The 23,976-nt window shown below is 49.2% G+C and overlaps 1 protein-coding gene across 14 annotated transcripts in view; it reads right to left on the bottom strand.

Annotated features, from left to right (window-relative positions):
• The window catches only part of TENM4 (teneurin transmembrane protein 4), a 2,920,333-nt gene that overhangs the window by 731,848 nt on the left and 2,164,509 nt on the right, over positions 1–23,976 (bottom strand). Inside the window, exon 1 of one of the 14 annotated variants that reach the window (XM_058690337.1) lies at positions 22,453–22,804. The exons of the other annotated variants lie outside the window; for them this stretch is intronic. The gene's annotated coding sequence lies outside the window, so the exon portion shown is untranslated. Of the gene's footprint in view, positions 1–22,452; positions 22,805–23,976 lie in introns of those variants that run through there. 14 annotated transcript variants of the gene reach the window in all.

Genomic DNA, 23,976 nt, shown 5'->3' with positions numbered 1-23,976 from the left:
GACCTCCTCAGCTGGAATCCAAGATAATGCCCATCTCCTGGGCTGGCTGTGAGGGGTAGGGAGATTAGGCTTTGCCACACAGTAGGAGTTCAAAACATTTCAGATGGCATCCCTGTCTCCATGGCTTGCTCAGCCTGACGGCCCGTGAGATAACTAGTTTTGTGGGTCGACGCAAGGCCCTTCCTTCTCTGAGTCCTCAGTTTCTCCAGCCACACAGGTGAGCCAGATTACCCCTCAGTTTCCTTCCAGATCCAAGGTGTGGGAATTTGAGGCGTGAGACCTCTCGAGTGATAATGTGTGTGTGCGCACGCACATGAGAGCAGCAGAGAGAAAATATGAGAGAGAAACCATTTTTTTAGTTCCCTTAATGGAATAAGACAGATTTAAATATTTTGATTCCAACCCACTGTGTTCTCTTTGTTCCATACATGATTTTAAAAGCTTATCTTTGTCTTTTAGCTCTTTCAACAATGCAAATCCTTCTCACAAAGTAAGGTAAAGGTTTTCTCCCTCCTGATGACTTAACATACGAGAAAATGTTAAATCCTTATTCTTTGTATTTAAATTCTTTGATGTTGCCAATAAAATAGGTTGGGAAAAGTTGACACAGAAAGCCATTCCATGTATCTGAGGGACTAATTCCTCAGAAGGATAATGGAGATACTCAGAATACCTGAGAAGTACAGCAGTCAGGGCCCAGGCAGACCCTTCTGCCTTGACTACCTCTTTAAAATGGGGACAGTGATCATAACTCTGCCCATTCAGTAAACCATGGAGTCAGTGCTTCCCAAAGAGTTTTTGAAGCAATGCTGCTCATAGGAGATGCTTTGCAAACATTTTTTTTTTTTTAAACTTTCATGCTGGAAGTTTGAGAACTCTTATGTGATATTTATCTCTCTTGGAGATTCACACTGGCAGAGTAAAGGCTCTGAGAATTCCTGCGGCACAAGAACACATTTAATTTGTCCAATCTGACATTTCTCAAACTTATTTGGACACAAACCAGTTTTTTTTTCTGAGGTTCTTCCCCCCACCCCTAGGGCATACCCTCCATATGACCTGACACCCACATGTACCCATGCAATATAGGGAAAAAGGCTTGAAACCCATTTCTAGGAGCCAATATGGGGCAGAGGTAACAACATGCACTCCACAGTCGGACGAATCCGGGTTTGATCCTAACTTCGCCAGCAGTGTGGCCTAAGGGATGTTATGTAACTTTCCAGTGCCTCAGTGTTGCCATAAGTTAAAACTGGGCTGACGGTGTCTACTTCTGTAGTGCTTCCCTATGCATTAGGTGAGACGAGGCATGCGCAGAAGCTTCCAGCACCTGGTTGGTATCTTTAAAATGGGACTCTCCCTCCTCTCTCCTCTTCGCAAAAATCATAAGCTAAGACATCTGAAAACTCCTTAGTCATTTTTTTAAAATGCTCATAAGACTTGACATCAAATTCTTTCCCATCAGAAGCCATCTTGGAATGTCTTTCTATTACCTAGTCTGCAAGTTTCCATAAAGACTCATCTAGAAAAAACACGGCAGGGCTGCTTTAATACATACATATGCGAAGGAGGCCTAGTATTTCATACAACTATCTGGGATTTAACATCGAGGAATTTGCCCGTGTCAAATATTACTCTATTTAACAGAATGTGATATCGCTTGATACAGTCATAAAGCGCATTGCTATCAAAATACAGCTGTTATTAACATTACTAACAACTGCTTTATCCCAGTGCATTTTATTGACACCATAATGATGGGCACTTTTAAAATGAGTATCCCTGGCTGATTTTTAGAGGCCTATCTCCCAGAGAGTTCATACGATAATTCCCCCAGGGTTTTCACCAAGGTAGAATGAGGAGTTTAAAATGCTTGAAAGAGAGTCATCTTGAGGTCACCAATAATTAAATAGGAGCTAAAGGAACAGAATATGGAAAATGTGTAATCTTCCCGGCTCTGAAATAAAAACAGATATCAGTGAGACAGTGCCTCTGTGGGGAGACTTGATCTCAATCTACAGCAGGATTCCTTTCAAGCCTGGATGTCTAGTTCAAAACACCCATTAAAAGTCTATGATGGACTTTAATTATGAGAGGCAGATGATAAGAGTCTAGTTCATTCCCTCCCGTTGTCCGGGGTGGTTTAGAGCTGCCAATCATCACCCCCTTCAAAGAGGCCCAAAGTGCAGATACCACTTTAAAGAAATGGCTGGACTGTGAGGGAGGGGCTCTCACCCCACAGGTGGTGCGGAGAGAGTGGTGTCAAAATGCCTCAGGGCCTGCTAAGTGCACTCAAGGGATCTCTTACTAAAAGCAGCGACAGTTTTCCCATTATTCCAATATATAGTGGTTGGACCGAGAGACTCCCTCATCCCTGGCTTCTCATTTCTCAGCCTCTGATGTCCCTCTTCCCACTTCCACTCACCCCTCCCCATATGGTTTGGGGGTGATTTGGTAATGTGTCCAGCAAACTAACAGGTGGTGTTAGCCTACTAACACACACACACACACACACACACACACACACACACACACACACAAAAGAGGTAAAAGATAGCAGAGGAAAGAACCCACCTCAGAAGAAGCAGCAGCAGCTATGGAGTCAGAAAGACTTGGGTTTGAATTCTGACTCCCTCATTTCCTGCTGTGTGGTCTTAGGCAAGTTACTTAGCTGCCACTTTCCTCCCCCCCCCCCCCCCCCCCCCCACCGCTGGAGCCTCCATTGTCTATCTGTAAAACAGAGCCCAGATTACCTGCCACCTAAGGTTAATACGAGGACCCCGGTTCATAATAGGATACCTAATAAAGTCATTCCCCTGATAGGGAAGCAGAAGCCTGCAGCCAGGGTCTGTCTGCCTCCACTGTTTCCTACATAACAACTCCCTCTGCCCCGAGACAGAAACTTGCTGGAGAGGCCAGCTGAGAAAGAAAAATGTTCAATAATTCAGAAGCACTAACATCAAGTCTGATGTAGGTATAAAAATAGTTACAAAACACCACACTCCTCTTGTTTTCATTACAGCAACCTTGGCTCCCTGGTAGGAACAGGAGGAGCTAGGGACTGGCCTGAGGCTGGGGCCAGGCCTGGGGCAGGGGAGACTCATCAGGTTTCTGCTTTGGCTCCTCAGATTATTCATCTTTGTTCACAGGCAAGGCAGGAAGGAATGTGCTTGTCACCTCCATATTTTAAACCAGCCTTCGGATAGGCTGGTTTATTTTTGAATTGACCGTATGCTCAGCTGGGCTATTGGAGCAGAGAGAATTCTCTACATCCTGCCTTGTGACGGGGACCAACTAGTGAGCTCTTCAAGGATGCTGGACCAGATCCCAAAGCTTAGGTTCAAAGCAGCAGCCCGGTAGGCTGCCCTGAGACCAGTCAATCTCTGTAAAGAGTCCCATTGCCCTTGGCCTGTGTCACCCAGAAGGACTGTGTTACTCCGAAAAGCACAAATTCTAGGAAAAGAACAAGAAGAAGCCAACTGGAAAGCTAACATTTCCCAGGCTTCTGCTATGTGCCAGGCACCCTGCCATGTACTTTACCTATATTACCTCCTATAGCGCTCACAAGAAACCCCAAATTAGTTGCAAGCTACATTTCACAGATGAGGAATCTAGCTCTGGGAGTTAAGGGACTTCCTCCCCAAAACTCCACCAAGGACTCAGGGCTCAGACGGAGACAGTATGACTCCCAAGCCTGCACTTTCTCCCCTTCACCCCCCCATAAGAGCAGAGCATGTGGTATGAAAAGGTCTTCATGAAATATTCAGCTGCATTCGTAGCTCCTGTCATGTCCAAGCCAGATCGGAGTGCTTACTCAGTGCATTTTTTCTTGCAAGGGAGCTGCAGGGAAACAGATTTCCAAGTTACACTTAACAAGACAGGGAAACGGGGCCTAATGTTGGCCTGCCCCAGGTATGGGGGCAAGTCTACGCAGGCGTGCTTGGAGCAGGAGGCACAGGGACAATGGAATGGGAGGCTACAACCAAACCTATTGCTTCTAGGAACCGAGGGTCTTGAGTTTCTTTGGCTGCCTTTCTAGAAGAGAACAGGGAGTGATCAGCAAGGTGAGGAAGCCCAGAAGAGTAGTAGAGGGAGGCAACAACATTTCTCATCCTTCAAGTCCGACCCCAAACCTTTCTTTTTTTTTTTTTAAGGTTTATTTCTTTTTGAGAGAGAGAACGAGAGAGAGAGACAGAGCGTGCCAGACAGAGTGTGAGCGGAGGGGGGACAGAGAGAGGGGGAGAGACAGAATCCAAAGCAGGCTCCATGCTCCAAGCTGTCAGCACAGAGCCTGATGCGGGGCTCGAACTCATGAACCGTGAGATCATGACCTGAGCTGAAGTCAGACGCTTAACCGACAGAGTCACCCAAACCTTTCTTTTTGCAGGTTTCCTTGCCTCCCCCAGTCAAGCTGGGAGTGAGAGTTCTTTCTCACATGTGTCTGCTTTGTGCCAGGCTCCGTGCTACAAGTTCAGTTAATGTTATTCCACTTCATCAGCAAAGCAGGTATCATCACTCTGTGTTGAGGAGGGAGGAACCAAGACTTAGAGCTTGTTTAATGCGCCAAAGGTCACACTAACCAGCACAGTGGATCTCAACCAAGGACAGCCCCCGGCAACAGTTATCCAGCCAATCGTGCCAAAGCTGACAATGTCTAGAGATGGCTCAGCCAGGATTTAAGGTCAGTCTGACTTTTTTTTTTTTATTGTTTTTTATTAACGTTTATTTATTTTTGAGATGGAGAGAGACAGAGCATGAACGGGGGAGGGTCAGAGAGAGAGGGAGACACAGAATCTGAAACAGGCTCCAGGCTCTGAGCTGTCAGCACAGAGCCCGACGCGGGGCTCGAACTCATGGACCGAGAGATCATGACCTGAGCTGAAGTCAGATGCCTAACCGACTGAGCCACCCAGGCGCCCCCAGTCTGACTCTTAAATTCATGTCCGGTGATACTCTTAACCGTATCCTAAGTACCTTGAGGTCTGAGTGGACTCTCCTGCCCTTCTGTCCCAAACGATACCGACTCTGCGACAGAGCTCACTCAGCAAGCCCTTACTGACTGATTCATCAGTGTAGTTAATAATGGTGCCAAGGATCTAGATGGGCAGCCCCACCCAAGGGAGCCAGCCATTCTGCAACTGAATCTCTCAAGAGGATAGTGAGTCCAACTTCCCACCTCCTGCAGGAAGCTTCTCCTCAATACTCTGACAGCCCCCTGGTTGCACACCTCCCACGATGAGGAGCTCGCTCCTTCCACGGGCAGTACAGTACTTGGGAGAATGTTCTTCCTGATGCTGAACCAGAGCCAGCCCTCCACCCAGCCCCAGCCTACCGCAGCTTCTGGACATCTGGGGGAAGACTGCTGGTTAGCAACTAAGAGACTACACCCCAAGTCCTGGTCATGTCTTGCTAACTCCTGGAATGGTGAAGTAGAAGAACACAGACTTGGAGCCAGAAAGATCCCGATTCAAACCCTGCCTCCACCGTTCACATAGTTGGTGAGGAAGCATCACAAGTCAACCTGGCAGAGTGGCTATGTCCAGCACAAAGTAGGGAACTCAGTACATAGTAGGGAGCTCAATACATAGTAGGTCTCAGATGGCCCACTTAGTGGCAGGGTCTGTTCACAGGGACCCGGCTCCCCCTCTGTGTGAGGTCTGTGACATCTGCTGGACTTCCCCACATCACATCCTCTCTTTGGCCTCGGCCTGCGCATCTCCGGGGTCCACGTTTGAACAAGGGAATTTAATTCCCTGATTATTAAAGAGACAAGAAACTCAGATGGGTGACAACAGACCAAGAAATGACAACCACTTAAGTTACCATGGCAACAGTTTAACTTGAAAAGTTCCAAGAACGTGCCATAAACTAGAGGTGTACACACACGCCGGAACGTGGGGGCCTCAGACACCTGCTCTGATGCTGGGGACCATCACCCAAATCAATTTCTGCTACAAGGCATCATTCATCAGTGCAGGCAGGTGTCAGGAGAGGCTAACCACTTCTTTCTATTAAAAGTTTTGGCTGAAAGAGACATCTGAAGATGGCACTCATTGTGCTCCTGCCACAGAGTAGACCGGGTGAGCTCTGGCCCCCTCCATTTCCCATGAACTGACTATAGACAAGGTCCCAGGGAGGGACACTTGCTTTAGATGGTCAGGTGGATCCATGCAGGAACCCTGGCTCCCTGACTCTTGGTGGGGTGACCGTGGGTGGTATCTACCCTCTCCAAGCCCCCTCTCCTCCTCCTCTGAAAAATGAGAAAAATAAGATCTAGCCGGTTAGGAGGATTAAAGAAGGTAAGGCAGGCCAAACACACACAATTCAACAAAGACTGAAAGCCTCTTTTTTCTGAAAGAGAGAGAGAGAGAGTAAGCACACACAAGCAGGGGAGGGGCAGAGAAAGGAAGAAACAGAATCCCAAGTAGGCTTCCTGCAGCCAGTACAAAGCCTGACGTGGGGCTCAAACTCACAAACCCTGAGATCATGACCTGAGCTGAGATCAAGAGTTGGACGCTCAACTGACTGAGCCACCCAGGTGCCCCACGACTGAGAGCCTCTTATTGGCAAATACCGTTCTAGGCCCTGGGGTCACCTCAGCGAACAAAAGGCAAAGATCTCTGCCTAGGGGAGATTCACACTGGTCATGAGAGATAAAATAGACAAACAGCCAATAGCCAGACCATATATGAAAACAGAATGCTGACCCCCAACCTTTGCAGCAACCAACCCCAAAGGTCAGGACTTGATAAACAACCTGCCAGCTTGTAAAATTTTTGCCCCAACTTCCACCTCAGGACCACTGCAAGCGAGCAAAATACACTTTTGGCAGCTAATCACATGCAGCTCCCGGCTTCTAGGGAGCCCGCCTCCAGCTTCTTCCTGCCAACAGCCTCCAGTCCAAGCAGCCCAAAGCCTTTCTTTTCTTTTCTTTTTTTTTTTTTTCCCTTCACTAAGAGGCTTTCCCACCTCTCTGCCTGATCCTGAGTCTCACCAAAGGCAAGTGATGGTGGCTGACTTCCTTGTAGCCTCTTGCTTGTTCTCATCTGAGCATTCATTTCCACAGTCAATAAGTGTCATACAGAAGCAAATTAGAAAGTGTGTTCTGTTTCCGACCTGCCCTCCCACCTCCCCATCCCACCTTCGTACTCAGATTATCCTTAACACAGCAGGCAGTGTAGTCTTGTTATGATCACAAAACACAGTATATTAAACCCCACAGAAATAAGAAAATGTACGCCAAGGTAAGAGAGCTCTGGAATGCTGTGGGCAGGGCAGGTGATATTACCAATGCAACAGGATTGTCAGGGTGGGCCTTGTGAAGAAGACGATATTAAAGCAAAGACTTGGAGGTGGGCGGCCAGCCATGTACATATCCAGGGGAAGAATGTTGCAGGCAGAGGGAACAGCCTCGAGGCAGGACTGGGCCTGACACATTCCAACAAAGCATGGGAGGTGAGGTCAGAGACGCAGGAGACACCTGGCACTGGAGGACGACTTTCCAGGTCACGTAAGGACTATGACCCTTACTCGAGGCAAATGAGGAGCCATTACAGAGTTCTGAACTGAGGAGTGACGTGTTCATGTGTGTCTTAACAGGATTGCCCCAGCCCCTGTGTTGAGAATAAACTGCAGGCAGCCAGGACAGGAGCGGGGAGGTCAGTGAGGGCCATGACTGCACTTGTCCAGGTGAGAGACAGGGCTCTGGCCAGGGCGGTGCAAGTGCAGAGAGCGAGAAGTGGTCTGGTTCTGGGTACAGTCTGATCATGAGCCTCAAGTTTGGGAGATACTTAGACCCCTTCTTCTCTCTTTCCCTCTTTCCTTAAAAACATTATTACCATTGGGGCACCTGGGTGGCTCAGTTGGTTGGCTAAGTGGCTGATTGTTGACCTGAGTGTCAGCTCAGGTCGTAATGTCACTATTCATAGGATCAAGCCCCACGTTAGGCTCTGTGCTGACAGTATGGAGCCTGCTTGGGATTCTCTATCTCCCTCTCTCTCTGCCCCTCCCTTGTTCTCTCTCTCACAAAATAAATAAACTTAAAAAAAAAAAATGGAGATACCATCACAGATCCAGGAAGCAACATGTGGTCTGAGTCAAGCCCAGGGCCCTTCTCCCCATTGTGGTGCACTCCTACATGCACTGGCCAGGGGTGGGTGCCGGCAGGGATGTCTGCTCTGGCCTGCAATTCCTGATGAGGGACAAGTGCCAAGGCAAAATGCAAGTAATGATCACTTCCTTGACCTAATTCCTACCAGATAGGAGGGAACTTAGACTCGGACCTTCCTCAGGTACATTTAGCAACACATATCAAAAGCCCTAAGAAGCTGCATGATCTTTGACCTAGTAATTTCAAGTAAAGAAATTGGGCTGAAGGAAATAAACAGGTGCACAGAAGTGTTGATCTTGGCATTATTTACAGCGGTGAAAAACTGCAAACAACACCAGGAAACAGGTTAAACAAATAATGATATATCTCATGATATACATACATAGCTATTAAAAGTCATGTTGAAGAGAAAATTCAGTGCCATGGGGAGATGAGCAGAGCATATCAAGGTTACAAAACCATGTGTCAGATCTCCTGCAAATAGTGCATCGGGGAGGGGACATGGAATGCAGGGAGCGTAGGGCTGTACGTAGAAATAACAATGAACAGAAAACCAAAGTGTTAGAAGGAACAAGGAACTACCTCTACACGGGAGGATTATGGGTTGTCTTCATTTGTTCTCTGGGTTATCTTAGGTTTTCTAAATTTTCTATTGTTTACATGTATTATTGGTAGAATCAGAAAAAAAAAACACATTAAATAAAAACATGGTAACTATTATAAAATTTTCAAAGTAATAGTTAGCCTAGTAGTAAAAATCACTACCTATTCCACAACGTGCCACAAGGCGTAACGAGTTTGAGGCTATGAAAGAAGCCTGGAGGTGGCAAAAATAATGCAATGGGAAAAAGATAGTCTCTCCAACAAACAGTGTTGGGAAAACTAGGCAGCAACATGCAAAAGAGTGAAATTGGACCACTTTCTTATACCATACACAAAAATAAACTCAAAACGGATTAAGGACCTAAATGTGAGACCCGAAACCACAAAAATCCTAGAAGAGAGTATAAGCAGTATTCTAACATTGGCCACAATAACTTTTTTCTAGATAGGTCCCCTGAGGCAAGGGAAACAAAAGCAAAAATAAACCATTGGGACTCTACCAAAAACAAAAACAAAAACAAAAACACCTTTGCACAGCATAGAAAGCCATCAACAAAACTAAAAGACAGCTTAGTGAATGGGAGAACTCATTTACAAATGACATGTCTGATAAAGGGTTAGTATCTAAAATATATAAAGAACTTATACAACTCAACACCAATAAAATAAAATAAAATAAAATAAAATAAAATAAAATAAAATAAAATAAAACAAATAATGGGCAGAGGGCATGAACAGACACTTCTCCAAAGAAGACATCCAGATGGCCAGCAGGCACATGAAAAGATGCTCAACATCACTCAACATCAGGGAAATGCAAATCCAAACTACAATGAGACATCACCTCACAACTGTCAGAAGAGTCAAGACCAAAAACACAAGAAACAACAAGTGTTGGCAAGAATGTGGAAAGAAGCCTGGAGGATACACCACAATACCTGGAACTAGAATCTTTCGGTGGCACCAAGGGAATGGCCACTGTTTCGTATGTCTCCTGTCACACTGCAGCTGCCACCAGTACGGCTGCCACAATTCTGACAAAGAGATGCCCAAACTGACCAACTCCATCTGTTCTATGGCCCTTCACATCTCTTACTCCTAGCTTGGAGAGATGAGAGGGAAGAGAAAGCGGAAGCAGGAAGAAAGACCAAGGTCTTAGGACCTGTGGGCCTTGAACCAATAGCATCTACATCTCCTGGGAGCAGAAATGCAGAATCCCAGGCTCTCCCTCCCACCCACTGAATCGTAACCTGCATTTTTAACAAGTCGCCAGGCAGTGTCTATCCACACTAAATTTACAAGCCCTCTCCTGAACGCAACACTTTTTCCCACTTTGAGGTGGCCTTGAAGTGATCTTAAAAAGAAAAAAAAAAAAAAAAAGGCAGCCAACTGAGTAGGATTTCTCAAGCAAATATTAATTATCGAAAAGATGTGAAAACACCCAAACCATCCAGAAGTGCAGAGCTTCCAGGCCCTTGGGTAATGTCAAGGCTCTGGCACCAATCCTGGAGAGCTACTACCATAGGATAAGCCTTTTCTGGGGAGCAGAGACCAGGCGCTGCCTCTTCTACCCCGGGGACCCCGACGCCTTGCTGGCTGCGTGGAGGCTGTGCGTGAATGGTTAACAGGGCTCTGCCCAGAAGTGAATATAAAAGGAGCAAAATCAGGTCAAAGGAACATCACATCATCTCCAGGCAAAGGCTAGGCCTTTTCCGGCACGCAGAATGCAACTGGCTAAATGAGGAAGAGACAGGCTGAGCGAGGCCACACTTTTCTGACCCAGGTGCCCCAGTTTGCCAGGAGGCAGGGAGGCAACGGGAAAGAAGCCTTGATTACTATATCTGTAGTCCCACCGCTCCAATAAATTAGGTCGCCCTCCTCATACAGAAATTACTCAGTATGGGATCCCTTTATGCTTCTCTGAAGAAGGAAGGGAAGGAACATTCAACGAGGCTTTACTTTATGCACAATTTCTCAATCCTGGTTGCAACTTCGCATCACCCGGGTCCCGGCCACAGCTGTTCCAGAGCACTCTGGGGGTGGGGCCAGGCGCCGGCCTTTGGTAAGAGCTCCCGGGGGATCCTAATACACAGCCAGGATTGGGATCCACTGTGTTGGGCACTGCGCTGGACCTCGAAATCTCGCACCTGACAGCAGCTCAGAGGAGCAGATAAAGAATCATCCACGACCAAGCTGGGGCAGAGCAGCAAAGGGACAGACCTGGAATCGGAACCCGGATCTGCTGGTCTAAATGGAGAGCATGTTGGTTGTTTCCACTTCTACAGACACCTTTTCAAAAGGCAGGGATGCCAGCCAGAGATGCTCTCAGAGTCTGACCTGCAAAACCTGGAAATCAGCTCCCTTAGACCCTCTCGGTCTCTCCATAGCTCTGTCCACCGCTGAACTGTGTTGACAGTGCAGGCAAGGCTCTGGAAGCAACAATCAAGAGGACGGGAAGCTAAGTGGGTGAGGAGAGAGCAGGAAAAACAGCAACGCCGAGAGCTACCATTCACACAGGAGACACTGTCTGTCAGGCACAGTGCAAGTCACTTCACGAACCCCACACCAGCTCTTTGAGGTAGACACTTCTGTTTTCTATTTTATAAATGAAAAAAAAAATGATGGAGGCTCAGAGAATTTAAGGAACTTGCTGGACTCCATACAGCTATCAGGTGACAAAGCAGAGAATTCATCCCAAACTCTGCTGGCATTTTCCTCTGTCTTACATGGCCTTAGAAAGCACTTCATGCAAGTATACGGGAGAACCATCCCCAGTGGAGGAAAAGGAACCCATGACTTAGCTGTCCCACAAGTTACTTTTAAGACTCTGAAAATAGTGGTGCTGATTCAACAGTGACAAGGTTTCACAAAACAGTCACAAACAGTCTTTCGTGACAATCCTCCCACCAATGCTAACACACTGTCAATATTATCCCCATTTAATGGACACGGACTCTAACACACGGAGATAGGAAGAAACTTGCTGAAGGTCCCACAAAGTGTTAAAAGTAGGAGTTGGAGGGGCGCCTGGGTGGCTCAGTCGGTTAAGCGTCCGACTTCGGCTCAGGTCACGATCTCGCGGTCCGTGAGTTCGAGCCCCGCGTCGGGCTCTGTGCTGACAGCTCGGAGCCTGGAGCCTGGAGCCTGTTTCAGATTCTGTGTCTCCCTCTCTCTCTGACCCTCCCCCGTTCATGCTCTGTCTCTCTCCGTCTCAAAAATAAATAAACTTAAAAAAAAATTAAAAAAAAAAAGTAGGAGTTGGAGCTGCCCACAAATTTGGTGCCTCCTTCAAGCTGCCAAGAAGTGAAGCGCAGCAGCTCTTTCAAGGTGGCAAAAAGTCACCTGAGCCAAGGATCCTGTAGACTTCTCAGAAATTGGTTCTGGGATGAGCATTCCTACCTCTGTGACTTGGCAGGTCAGGGTTACTTTTTCGTTGGGTGAGTTGTTGCTGTAATCATTCAACCTACGAAAAAGGAATGTCTGCCTTATTTATTCCTTGAGAGGGATGAGTACACGGCTGGGAAACGTTGAGGAGTTTACAGAGCGCTAGGAACAAGCACATCCAGGGAAACCAGGAAAGGAAGACGTTGCAGGAACTTGGGAGCCTGTCCCAGAGAAGGCACGAGACTCATTGCCAGCCAGGCTTGGTCCACTCCCAGCTCTGCCATTCACACACCCATATGACAGAGGTCGTGGCATGCAGCCACTAGACGTCCCACTCCTTCATCTGGAAAGTGGGGACTCCGCCGATTTCAAGAGTGCCCTGGTGAATAAATTAGCTTATGTTCTAGATAGCACTGAGCACCAGGCCCTGAAGTCATTTGCGTCTTTATTTACCTGGATGTGCCAGATGTTCAATTGAAGTGAACACTCAATCCTCACAGCCATGTGATATGAGAGGGGATCTATTGCTTTTCTCTATTTTTTTTTCTATTGATTTTATAGAGTAGAACACTGAGGCACAGAAGGGCTGCCCAAGGTTATATAGCACGGAAGTGAGGGTCAGGGTCTGAGCCTAGTTCTTTCAGGCTCCAAAGCTCATGTTCGTCCCACTGCTTTATGCTGCTCAGTCTGGATCACCTCAGAGTTCACGTACAAACGGACTTAAACGGCCATAAAGAGGAATTAATATTGGACATTAGGAAGTACTCCCTGGCTTGAAGGTAGACAAACACAACTGGATAAACTCGAAATTCCAAAATTGCTACCAAGGGCAGATTAAGAGCAGCTGGGAGTCTCTGACCACACAACATAGCAGAGAGAAGATGGCCTGAGTGCACAGTTCAGTTAAAAACAAACAAACAAACAGAAAAACAAAAACATAAAACTTAGAGGAAGAAGCTAAAACAATTCTCTCAAAGCCGTCAATTCTCTTAATTCACAGGGTACTATTTTCAGTACTTTGTCTATTTCTTTTTAGTTCCACGGCAACAAATGTCTGCTTTGGAAAGCATTATTTGGGATTTAATAGTATAGCATTATTTTTTTAAAACATAATTTTATTGTGGCATTTTCCTACATCACAAAAACACATGTTGGAAAATGACATTTAATCTTTATATAATATCTCACTGTTTGGCTGCCATACTTTACTTGTCCAATCCAATTGCTTACATCTTTTTTTTCTCACTATTATAAATAACACGGCAATGAACATTTTTATTCTGACATCTTTTTTGCCCATCTCTGATTATTTTCTTTGGCTAGATTCCTAGAATTGGAATAGTGGACTAAAGAGAACAAGTGTTTCTAGGACTACTGACAGTTACTGCCAAATTGTTTTCCTAAAAGGGTGTATTAATTTGCATTTCCACCAGCAGCAAAGGAGAGTACCTGTCTCCCAGCACCCTCTCCAGAATCCAGCATTGTCTCGGAAATAATCTTGGCTAATACGCAAAGTGGGTAACAGTAGCATGAAACTGCGAAGAGACACAGAGTATTTGATAGCCTACCTCTAGTCATACAACCAGTTTGCGGCTACACCAGGATTTGAACTTAAGTCGTTCAGCTCGAGGAGCCGGGTCCTCAACCACCACGCCAAAGTACTTAGCCACAGCTTGGGGTATGTAATGACTATCGCATGTCAGGTGTTGTTTTAGGGACTTTTATATGAGAGTTCCACACCGGCAGAGATCTTTTACTAACTAGTCTTTCATCATCTCGAGCTACTAGCCAACACTGCCGCACAGAACTTTCTGCAACGATAGAAATGTTCTATATTTGTACTGCCTGGTATGATAGCTACTATCCTCTACTGACCACTGGGAGTCTGGCTAGCGTGACTGAGGAAACGAATTATTAATTTTACTTAATTAAATGTAATTTAAATTGTGACTAGTGATCACCGTGCTGCACAGTGCAACTCTAGAATATCTAGCACATCACCCAGTAAATATTTATTAAGGGCCAAACTCCTGTAATCTCCCGGTCCCACCCTCCCTCTGCCATACTTCCTGCAAGGCGAAAGTCTGTCTCTCCCATTTTCATCTCCGTGTGTCCATTTGTTCTCTCAAACGCAGGCTTAATGCTATTTATCTGTCACGTGGGGGTGATGTGAAGATCAGCTAATTAATGTTTGCAAAGAGCCGCATTGCTGACTGGTTCTCAGAATAATTGCACGTTAATAAAACGTTTAAACGACCGATTCTCATCCAGAGGCCAAAGGAGGGCTGAGTTTATTCAGTAAAGAGCCTGTTTTTCTGACTCATTCTGAACTAGATCCTTCCACGGTGGACCTCATGAATACAAACTCCTTTCATTTGAAGGGTTCCACCAATCAGAAGATACTGAAATGTACCTTCACAATGGTTTTGATGTCACAGTTTGATGACTAAATTAATAATAATACAAACAAGACTGGGGAGGGCGGATATTTAACCAAGTTGAACAAATTGCTTTTAAGCTCTTAAGCATTTTCATTGCTTGCATGATAATAAAGCAAATTTTTAAATGTCTTGATCCACTCTCAAAGTAGACCCAGTAAAAGGACCTCTAAAGAGAAACACTTTGCTAAGCACTCAGCTTTAATTGCAAGGCCATTCCAAAAAGTTACAAAGTTGCCTTTCTAGGAGAAACAAGGGTTTTAGAGCCAGAGAGGCCTATGATCAGAGGCTAGTCCTAGGTTTGTGACTGTAGGCTCAGTTTTCTCTTCTAGAACCTGGGGGTGATAGCAGCTACCTACGCACAGGAGGCATTGTATACGTGTTTGTTGGGCTCTTGCTCCATTCTGCTACCTTCCTGACAACCACTGCAGGACAGAACTATGTCCCTCCCTACTCTGCCTGCTAAAATGAAGACACCAATTCTCAAAACCCCAAAGTAAAGAATGGACACATCTCTCTATAGTGCCAGTCTATAAATAGAAGACAGCTCCTCTTGAAGTCTGGTGGTCATCATTATTACTTTCTGAAGTAGCATCAGAGTAAGAAGTAGCTTGTAACCCGGCTAACTAAAAGTGTGAACCAGGGACCAGCATCATGGATGGCATCAGAAATGCTTGCAGCCTGTCAGAAATGCGGATTCTTGGGCCCCTCTTCAGACCTATTGAATCAGAACCTGCGCTTTGATAACAAGATTCTTGAGTTGTGATACATGTGCATACAAAAAGTTTGAGAAGCACGGTCTTCCAATACATCAAATCCACACTCCTCTCCCATCCTAATTCTACAGAAAGGGAAACTGATTCCAGGGTTGGGCAAGTGTTTTACCCTAAGCCACAACGTATTAGCTGCAACCCTTTTACTTGACTTTCCAGGGGTTCAAAGGCCACACTTTAAGAATCAACATTCTACAGCAAGAAATTCAGCTCTTTAAGTGAAAACATTCTTAAAACCTAATGTTCTTGAGGATTATAATGATTTACCAATTGTACCTGACAATCATTCCTGCTGTGGGCCCAGGCCTACCATCAACAAAGCAAATGCAGGGCTCAAGGAGACAGGGATTAGGGGGCCCTGCACAATTGCTTTTGAGGTCCTGCTACATTTATGTCCTGTTTCCTTTTTGTTTTCCAAATGAAAGAAAGGCCCTGATTTGATGTTCAGAACATGACAAAGGGCAAAATCGTTCCATTGCCCTCCCTACTGAAACTGGAGAGGTGTCAGTATCAAAGGCAGCATCTGAACACTCGTCAGAATTCAGCCTGCGACCAGGGGAGTGGGTTTCCTCTGTGGTGACCACACTGTGGAACAAGGCTGAGGTGACCTCTCTATCTGACCTAAAGGAACTCCTGATGTCTCTGGCTGAGCACAGAGACACTTTAGAAATGGGAGGACTGGACTTCCCCCAGTGGCTCCACAGAATTCTTTGTCAGATGACCAGTCATCTAACCACAGGGAACAAATCTTTTCTGGGTCACAGAAATTTGACACGTGAAAGGAAGACTCTCATTGAACTGGCCCATACCAGGATGGGAAGAGAGGCCCAACTACTGTTCCACTCTGGAAACAGCATGTGGGCATGTTAATTTAATTTTTTTACTGTGCCCAGGCACCCTGAGGAGAGACAGGTGGGCCGATTTTCCAGTAAAATGCCAGTTACCAGCAGGTGGGGATAAACTTGCTGTGGGTCGTCCCAATGGTTTCCTTTCTAAGATTTCCTAGGCGGCCATTCCAAGGCCTCTGAGCCAGAGGAAAAGGGAAGGGGGAAAGGCAGGGAGGGGTGGAATCCACTGCCTGAGCAAATGCTAGATGCACACACTTCTTCTGAGGAACTGTTTGTCATTCACTGTGGAGCCAGCCCCACCTACAATACAGAGGAACATATTTACATATTTCCACTCCATTGCTGGCTGCAGCGCTACAGAAAGTGATGATTCGTAAACAGCCAGGCAAGAAAAATGTTCTTGAAAAAGGATTTGCCTATCACTTCAGCAGAACAGCTCAAAGTTATGCAAATCCCCTGCTTGAGGTTTGATGGTCACCCCTACCTCCCTCTACTACTCAGGCTCCCAAGCCTGTAGGGGATTGTAAAGTAAACAGCCACATTCTGGTTTAAAAGACGAAGTAGAAATCACAGTGTAGCCTACTGCTTCTCATGTGTGACAGAAGTCTTAGCATGGCATATGTCTGTGACCCTGCAATCCTACTTTCTAGGAGTTTATCTTAAGGGAATACTGAAATTACAGTGTGCACAAGGGTAGTTCCTGCAGCTTTGTTTTGATTAAAAAAATAAAACTAAAAATAAAAAGTCAAAATTTCAGTACTGTTTAAATAAAGTATGCCCTATTAAAACACTGAGGTTCTATGTAGCCATTAAACATGCTGCCATTGGGAGAAATGTAACATGGAAAGATCTATGATTAAATGAAAATGTGCATTATGTTATGACCATGACCTCATTTTCTTACATTTATAAAGTCACAAGTCACAACTCAAAACGTGATCAAATTTAGCTTCTCTCTGCTTTTCTCTGTATTGTCTTACCTTGCTCCAGTAAACACGTATTACTTTGCTAATTATAATACAGACAACAAAAGGTTTTTTTTTTTTTAAAAAAAAACTGTGACAAAGTAATGAATCGATAAGGCACAGAGGAGTAACCATCTACATTTTCACTGTTTCGTTAGAGGCTGCTCTTGTGGAAAACTCTAAGTTCAGGGATGCATAGATTCTTGACTCCCAGGGAAGTGAGGCATGTGTTACTTTCAAAGTGGCCCCCCAGAGCAGCGGTCTGTCAGTGCAAAGCAAAGATGGAGTGATAAAGCTTTCAGCTACAATAAGCCAGGCTGATAAACCATGTAAGAAGGCAGGTAAAAATCGGTCTCTCGGATCTAGAGTTGACGTTGATTTACCGTGCTGGGCTCTTGGAATCAAATCTGCAAGGAGGTGATTTAAATCCCATTGTTCTTTTGTTCCCTTTTTGGGATTTATGGATGTGGGACAACGTATTGGGACAGAACAGTGGCAGGCTGGAGGGCCAGGCAGAGTAGCTGTTTATTGGAACTGGACAGGGGGCTGAGTACCCACCCAGGTGAGGATTTACACTACGTGGTATTCAATCTCATTTTCTTTAACCCTTCTGAGTTAAAGACCGTGAGTGGGCATCACATTGAGTCCCTTGCTTGTGTTGTCCAACAGTCTTTATCCTAAACTCCTAATCACTCTCTCGCCCATATTTTTAACTCTTGATCTGGAAATATCAGGTTATGTAACATGCCAATCTGCACAAGAATGTAATTCTGTCATAAAAAAGGACTCAATGAGGGAGAAACTCTAACAAAACTGGAAATGACTTTTCTAAGAAAAGAGAAGATATTTTTGTTTTAAGCACTTGAGCTGTTTTTAAATAGATTGTGGATGCAACGTTGCTGGTTCTTTTTGGGCTGTTGATTTTCCTGCCCAGCCCCCACCCAACAAATGCACAGTGTTGAAAAAGGAGGAAGGAAGTGGAAGGGAATGATTATCTGTGAGTTTTTATAGACATTAATCCTTACTCAGTTGTAAACTAAAGAATGTCTCCCCATTTTACAGGAGAGAGAACTTAACTTCCAAAGGTAACTTGCCTAAGGCCCCATTGCCATGATTCCCACCCAGGAAATAAGAGTTAAAGTCACATCCCATCAATTTACTCCCATAAACCAGAGAGGGTTAAAGAGATTATGCCACAGAGTAAGATCTATTGGAGGAGAGCCCTTGGATAGCCAAAACGCCCACTACTACAATACCCAGTGTTTCACTGCAACACCTGTTCCATGGGGACTCACTACTTCATATTCCAGACAGAGTATTCCCTTCGCTGTAGAACTGCTTTCTGATGATGTTTCTTTAGGCTGAACACTTCCAGGACCCTTACCCCGCCCCAGCCCCGCAGTGAGCAAGGCCGATTCTTCTCCCACCACAGCCCATTAGGGTGGTTAAGTGGCTTTCTGCCCCCCTCCTGCCCCCATCCCCAAAGAGAGAACTTGATGATATACTTTTTGATATACATATCAAAAATGTAGCCTCTCCATCCCTGACAACTTCCCCACCCCTAGAAGATGGTGAACTCACACGCCAACCTGAACTCTGCCTCCGCTCACTTAAAGACACATGCTGGGAATAAAACCTTCCCTGAATCAGCCGCCTAAAGCTACGGTAACATCTAGGTCCTAAGTTTTGCCTAGACAACCTGGGGGCGTTCACTTCCGCGACATTCACAAGGACCCAGTTGCACGCAGGACACCGCTGAGAGGCGACGCTCCTTCAAGCCTAGAAAATCAGCTCAGACTGGTCCGATTCCACCAGGTGGAAGGACTCCGGTCATCATCCTCGCGGGAGAAAACGGATTCTTTCTCATTCTCTTACAACGCCTACAAAGAGGGGAATCCCGTTTTAGCGCGATGTCTGGCCTCGCCGCACACCCCCCCTTCCAGGCTCGCTCGCGCTGCCTGCCTCTCTCTCTCTCTCTCTCTCTCTCTCTCTCTCTCTCTCTCTCTCTCTCACACACACACACACACACACACACACACACACGCACTTGCTTCCACCACCACCTGTGAAAACATCCCTCCGAACTTTGGCGAGAAGAGCTCCGGGGCAGAGCTGAGCGGCGGAGCGCCTGGAGCGCGCCGGGGGGCGGAGGATGGGGCCAGGCGGGGGGAATGGAGCGCGGCACAGCTAGGACCCCGCGCCGCACGGCGCCTAGGCTAGAACCCGGCCCGGAACACCGCGGTCGGGGCTCGGGTTTCCCGCGCAGGCCCCGCCCACCCGGCGGCCCGGCTCCCGCGGACTGCGGCGCTGCTCCTCCAGCCTGGGAGCCTGGAGCCCGGGAAGACCACAACGGAGAAGGCGAGGGGGCCCGCGGAGAGCGCGGCGGCGCCCGGCCCGCGCGGAGGACGTGGAACAGGCGTGCACGGGGAAACAGGTTGCCGCCGAGCCCCGTCCCCTCCCCGCGGCCGCCGCGCCGCGACCTTATTCCCTCCCCGTCCGGCGCGAGCACAGCCCCTCCCGGGGCGCCCTCCTCCCTTCCAGACCCTCGTGGCCGGCCGGGAGCCTCTCAGGCAGCAGGGTTAAAGGCGCCTTCAGCAAGGTTAAGGCGCGGCCGGTCGGCACCTGGGGATTTTCCCCAGCGGAGCACGAGCTTTGTAATCGCATTGTTAAGGATCATGGCAGCGGCAGGAAATCCGAAAGGCCCCACAGGTCTGCGAAGGGAGGATTTATTTTACAGCACGGAACACACTCAGATAGACCCAGGATTTCAGGGGGAGGGGATGCGGGATTTCAGGACGCTGGAATGTGGCAAAAAAAAAAAAAAAAAAAAAAAAAAAAAGAGAGAGAGAGAGGGAAAAAAACAAACCCTCCCTACCCAGGCACACCACCACCTCCTGCCTGCGGTGGGGAGGGAGTTCAGGGCCACTGTGCCCCAGACTTCAGCGTTCCGCACGCCTCTGTCAGGTCTAGGCTGGTTTATCCCTCTACAGGCGAAAAGAAGATTTAAAAGCACTCCACTACTGTGGTTTCTCTATCAAAGACTAACATGCTACAGGCTGCGGCAGCTAAGGGAGACGGGGAGGGAAATAAACGCAGCAGAAGCAAACTGCGGTCCGCGTAGGAGGGAAGAGAGGGGGCGGAAGCCATACCCTGCGCTCATCCCCATCTTACCCCATTAGCGCCGGGCTAGCCCAAGACACCAAGAATAGGTACCTAATGGTGGCCAACCCTGGCAGAGACCGGCACCCTCCCTAGCTCCCCCGCCACAGTGGGCCTGGCCTGGATGGCTGGCACGCTGGGCACCTCCAAGGTGGATGAGAGCGCAGGCAGGTTTCTAAACACGTGAAGGGCACTGGATGTGAAAGATGGGGGAAATCTGAGAGACACAGAAGCGAGGCTTAGGGGTTTCCCAGGATGCAAAGTTAGTTTTAGTTTTCTAAAAGAACATCATCCCCTGCAAGGCCTCCCAACACACACACCGCCCCCACCCCCCGAGACAGGCTTGGGCTCTGAGGACTCCTTGGACCCTGAGTTCTGACCGGCTTTTTCTCTCCGATCAATCCCCGAGTCTCTACCCAATCCGTACCTCGATTACAGGTTCTCTGGGGACAGTAGCATCAGCGCCCAACGTCCATCATATCAGTGGGAGCCGTGGTGTCTCCCTGCTCTCCGGTCCCGGGATGGGTGCGTCCCGGTACTTACATTCCCCAAGCAGGCAAACTTTTGGGCTTGTCTTTCGCGAACGAGGTGCTCGCATCACGGTTCTGGGTAATCACTGAGCCAGTTTATATAATTGCCCGCGATGCCGTTCGGCAGATCTTGCGTGCGCGGCCGCAGAGCTCAGCACATGGGCACCCTCTCGCCCCCGCGCTCGAATCCCGAGCGTGCCCCGCCGCCGCCTTCCACAAAGCAGCGAGGCATCTCGTGGACTCGTCAGACACTAAGGGTGCACGCAGGATCCTCCGAAACCCAGGCTGCCTCAATGCGCCCCTTTCGCTGCATTGGTAGCTTATGGATAACTGACTGCATCCCTACAAACCTCGCCAGGGCTGGGGGCGGGGGGGGGCAGGGTTGGTGGAGGATAGGGACACAGGCGGGGGATTGGCGCGGTTCTGAAGAGGGCTCTGTACCCAACCGAGTAATAATACCCTTGTAGACAAGGACCAGGGTGCACAAATCGCCTTAACGTGTCACCCTGAAAGGCGAGCCAACTTCCAAAGTTAGAGACCACGCAGTTGAATTTCCAGTACTTTCCAACCTCGCCTAGGCGGGGGCAGGGCACAGAAGGGGCTGGCAGCGGCCAGCGAAACCCACCCTACCGCCCAGCCAAAGAGGACTCAACAGTTGAACCTTCCCTCGCCCCCAGTAGTTGGCTGTGTATTCCCTGGTTGCGCGTATACACACACACACACACACACACACACACACACACACACACACTCACTCACTCTTATACCACCTTCACGTCTGCTCTTTCAATAGACTGCATTTTTAAAACGCGAGGAAAATGACGGAGCTCGGTGATCACATTTCAACCCAGAGCACATTTCTCCAAGTCAGGGGTGCGAGCAGTCACACACACACATACACACATACATACACACACACACATTCCCACTCACACCCAGGACCGCTCTGAGCGTCCACCGGCGATGCAGCCTCCACTCGCTGGGAAGGGAACATCAGCACCGCTGCAGGGCGGCGGGCGAGAAGAGGCGAGCGCCGCGCGGCTGCAGAGGGCGCGGGGCCGGGGTCGCTCTTCAGTTCCTCGGCTCCGACAGCGGCGCGCGCCGGGCCGCTGCAGCCGGTCCTCGCCCCGCAAGACAGGCTGCAGCCGCCAGAGCCCGGCGCCGCCTCCCGGGCTCATCCAGCGCCCGCCCGGGCCCAGGGACAGGCTGGTCTGCAGAGGGGCTGCGGACGCCGGGGCTGGGGCTGGGGCGGCGAAAGGGATCCCCGCGAGGCAGACGAAGCCGGGCGCGCCGCCTCCCTCCCACCCGCAGTCCTGAGTCCCGGACCCGCGCCCACCTCCCCGCTCTTCCCCCTAACCTTCGCTCCCAGGCTCTAGTCCGCGGCGGGCTCCGGGGGCTGCGGCGACGGAGGCTCGGGCTCCAGAGTGGCTCGCCTCGCCGGCAGCCTCCCGCCCAGCCTCCCTCCCTTTCGCCCCCAGTGAGGGCCGAGGGAAGCAGGCGAGAGTCCCCTGGAGCCCCGGGCGTCCGCGCGAGCCGCCCTGACCCCGCCACGGCCAACGAGCCAAGAGGGGCGAGGGAGCCGGCGAGGCGCCGCCGCGGTCCCCAAGGCGCTTTTCCGTAGAGCGGAGCGCGCCCGCCTTACCGTGGCTGCAGGCTGCCACCGCCGGGGAAGCGGGGAGGAGGGCGGCAGGGAGGCACGGCGCCGCGCCGGTGGCTCCTCTGGCGCTCGGCGGCGCGGCTCCTCGGCTCCGCGAGCCCGAGCAGGGCGCCCAGGAAGGAGAGGGTCCCGGCTCTGCGCTCAGCTCCAGCGAGACCAACAATAGCTCCCGAGGGGAGCGGAGCCCCAGCGAGCCTCCAGCCGCGCGCGCACGCCCGGCTCCCGCTCCCGGCCGCTCCCGGCCGGCGTCCCTGCCAGCACTGCTGCCCCACATGAAACAGCTGCAATCCCGAGGCTTCTGGGGGGTTGGGGCGGGTGTGTGCGCGCGCGAGTGTGTGAGTGTGTGTGTGTGTGTGTGTGTGTGTGTTTAATAGCTTCCCTCCTCTTCTTCCCCTCCCTGCCTGCTCGCCTGCCTGCCTCCGTCCCCCACCCTCGCTCTCTTACACACAGACAGAGAGGGCGAGCGAGAGACACACACACACACACACACACACACACACACTCACACTCACACGCAGGTTACATGAATGGGAGGCGGGAGCCAATCCTGCGAGGCTGGGCGAGCCGCGGCGCAGGGGCGCTGGGGAGCAGGGCCGCACCACGGCGCGGGGGGGCGCCACACAGGTGACGCGCGCCCTCCCGGGGCCCCTAGCCGCCTCTCCGCTCGCCCCACTCTGTGCGTTCCTCCCGATGGCTTCTTCTCGCCCCCTTCCCTCCTTTCACTCCGCTCCTTTCTCCATCTTCGCTCCCTTTTAGTGCCTTTTCGTTCTCGAATTCTCCTAGTTCTCTCAGTACAGTGTCTTTCTCGGTCTGCTCTTTTCTTTTACCGTCTTCTCTCGCTGTCTCCGTCCCCTTCTCAAACTTTCTCCTTCCTCGTCCCGACTTTTCTCTACTTCCTCTCCTCCTGCCTTTTGTTCTCTTTCCTCCCGCTTTGGCTTTCTCCCCCCGTGACTCTGTGATGTTGTCTGGTCTCCTCTCCTTCCCCGCCCCCGCGCCTTTGCCTGTCCGCGGGTCTCTCTGGGGCCGGTGGCTTCCCTCCCCGCCTACCCCCGATGTTATTTCACACCCTCTACACTTTTACGGGGACAGACTCTCTCGCATTGCTGCTGCAGCACAGCCAGAGGTAATTAAGAGCTGAGAACTTGAGTTCCTTCCTCGGGCTCACAAGATGCCCAAAGAAAGGCCCTCCCTCGGACAACTTCTCCAAAACCATGGTAACAGCTACTCAGTCGTGATAACAATCATTTAAAAAATATCTGCAGAGAACGTGGTCCAAGAGATTTGTCCTTCGCATTTCTGGACTGTGACCGCCAGTCCAGAAGGCATTTTTAGAGAAGGGCATTTTGTTGTGATGGGAGAGGCCGCTTGGTGCAGCGGTAATTTGCAAGGGCTTTGGAGAGAGACTGGAGAAAATTCCCACAGCAGCCCTGCTGCGTGTTGGCTGCATGACTTCCTGCAAGTCATTATCTTTCACCCAGCCTCAGTTTTCTCATCTGTAAAATGGATAAT

This window comes from Neofelis nebulosa, chromosome 10 (assembly GCF_028018385.1).
Source record: "Neofelis nebulosa isolate mNeoNeb1 chromosome 10, mNeoNeb1.pri, whole genome shotgun sequence".
NCBI lineage: Eukaryota > Metazoa > Chordata > Mammalia > Carnivora > Felidae > Neofelis > Neofelis nebulosa.
Note: the sequence above shows the minus strand (reverse complement) of the source record. Positions and strands in the feature narration are given on the sequence as shown.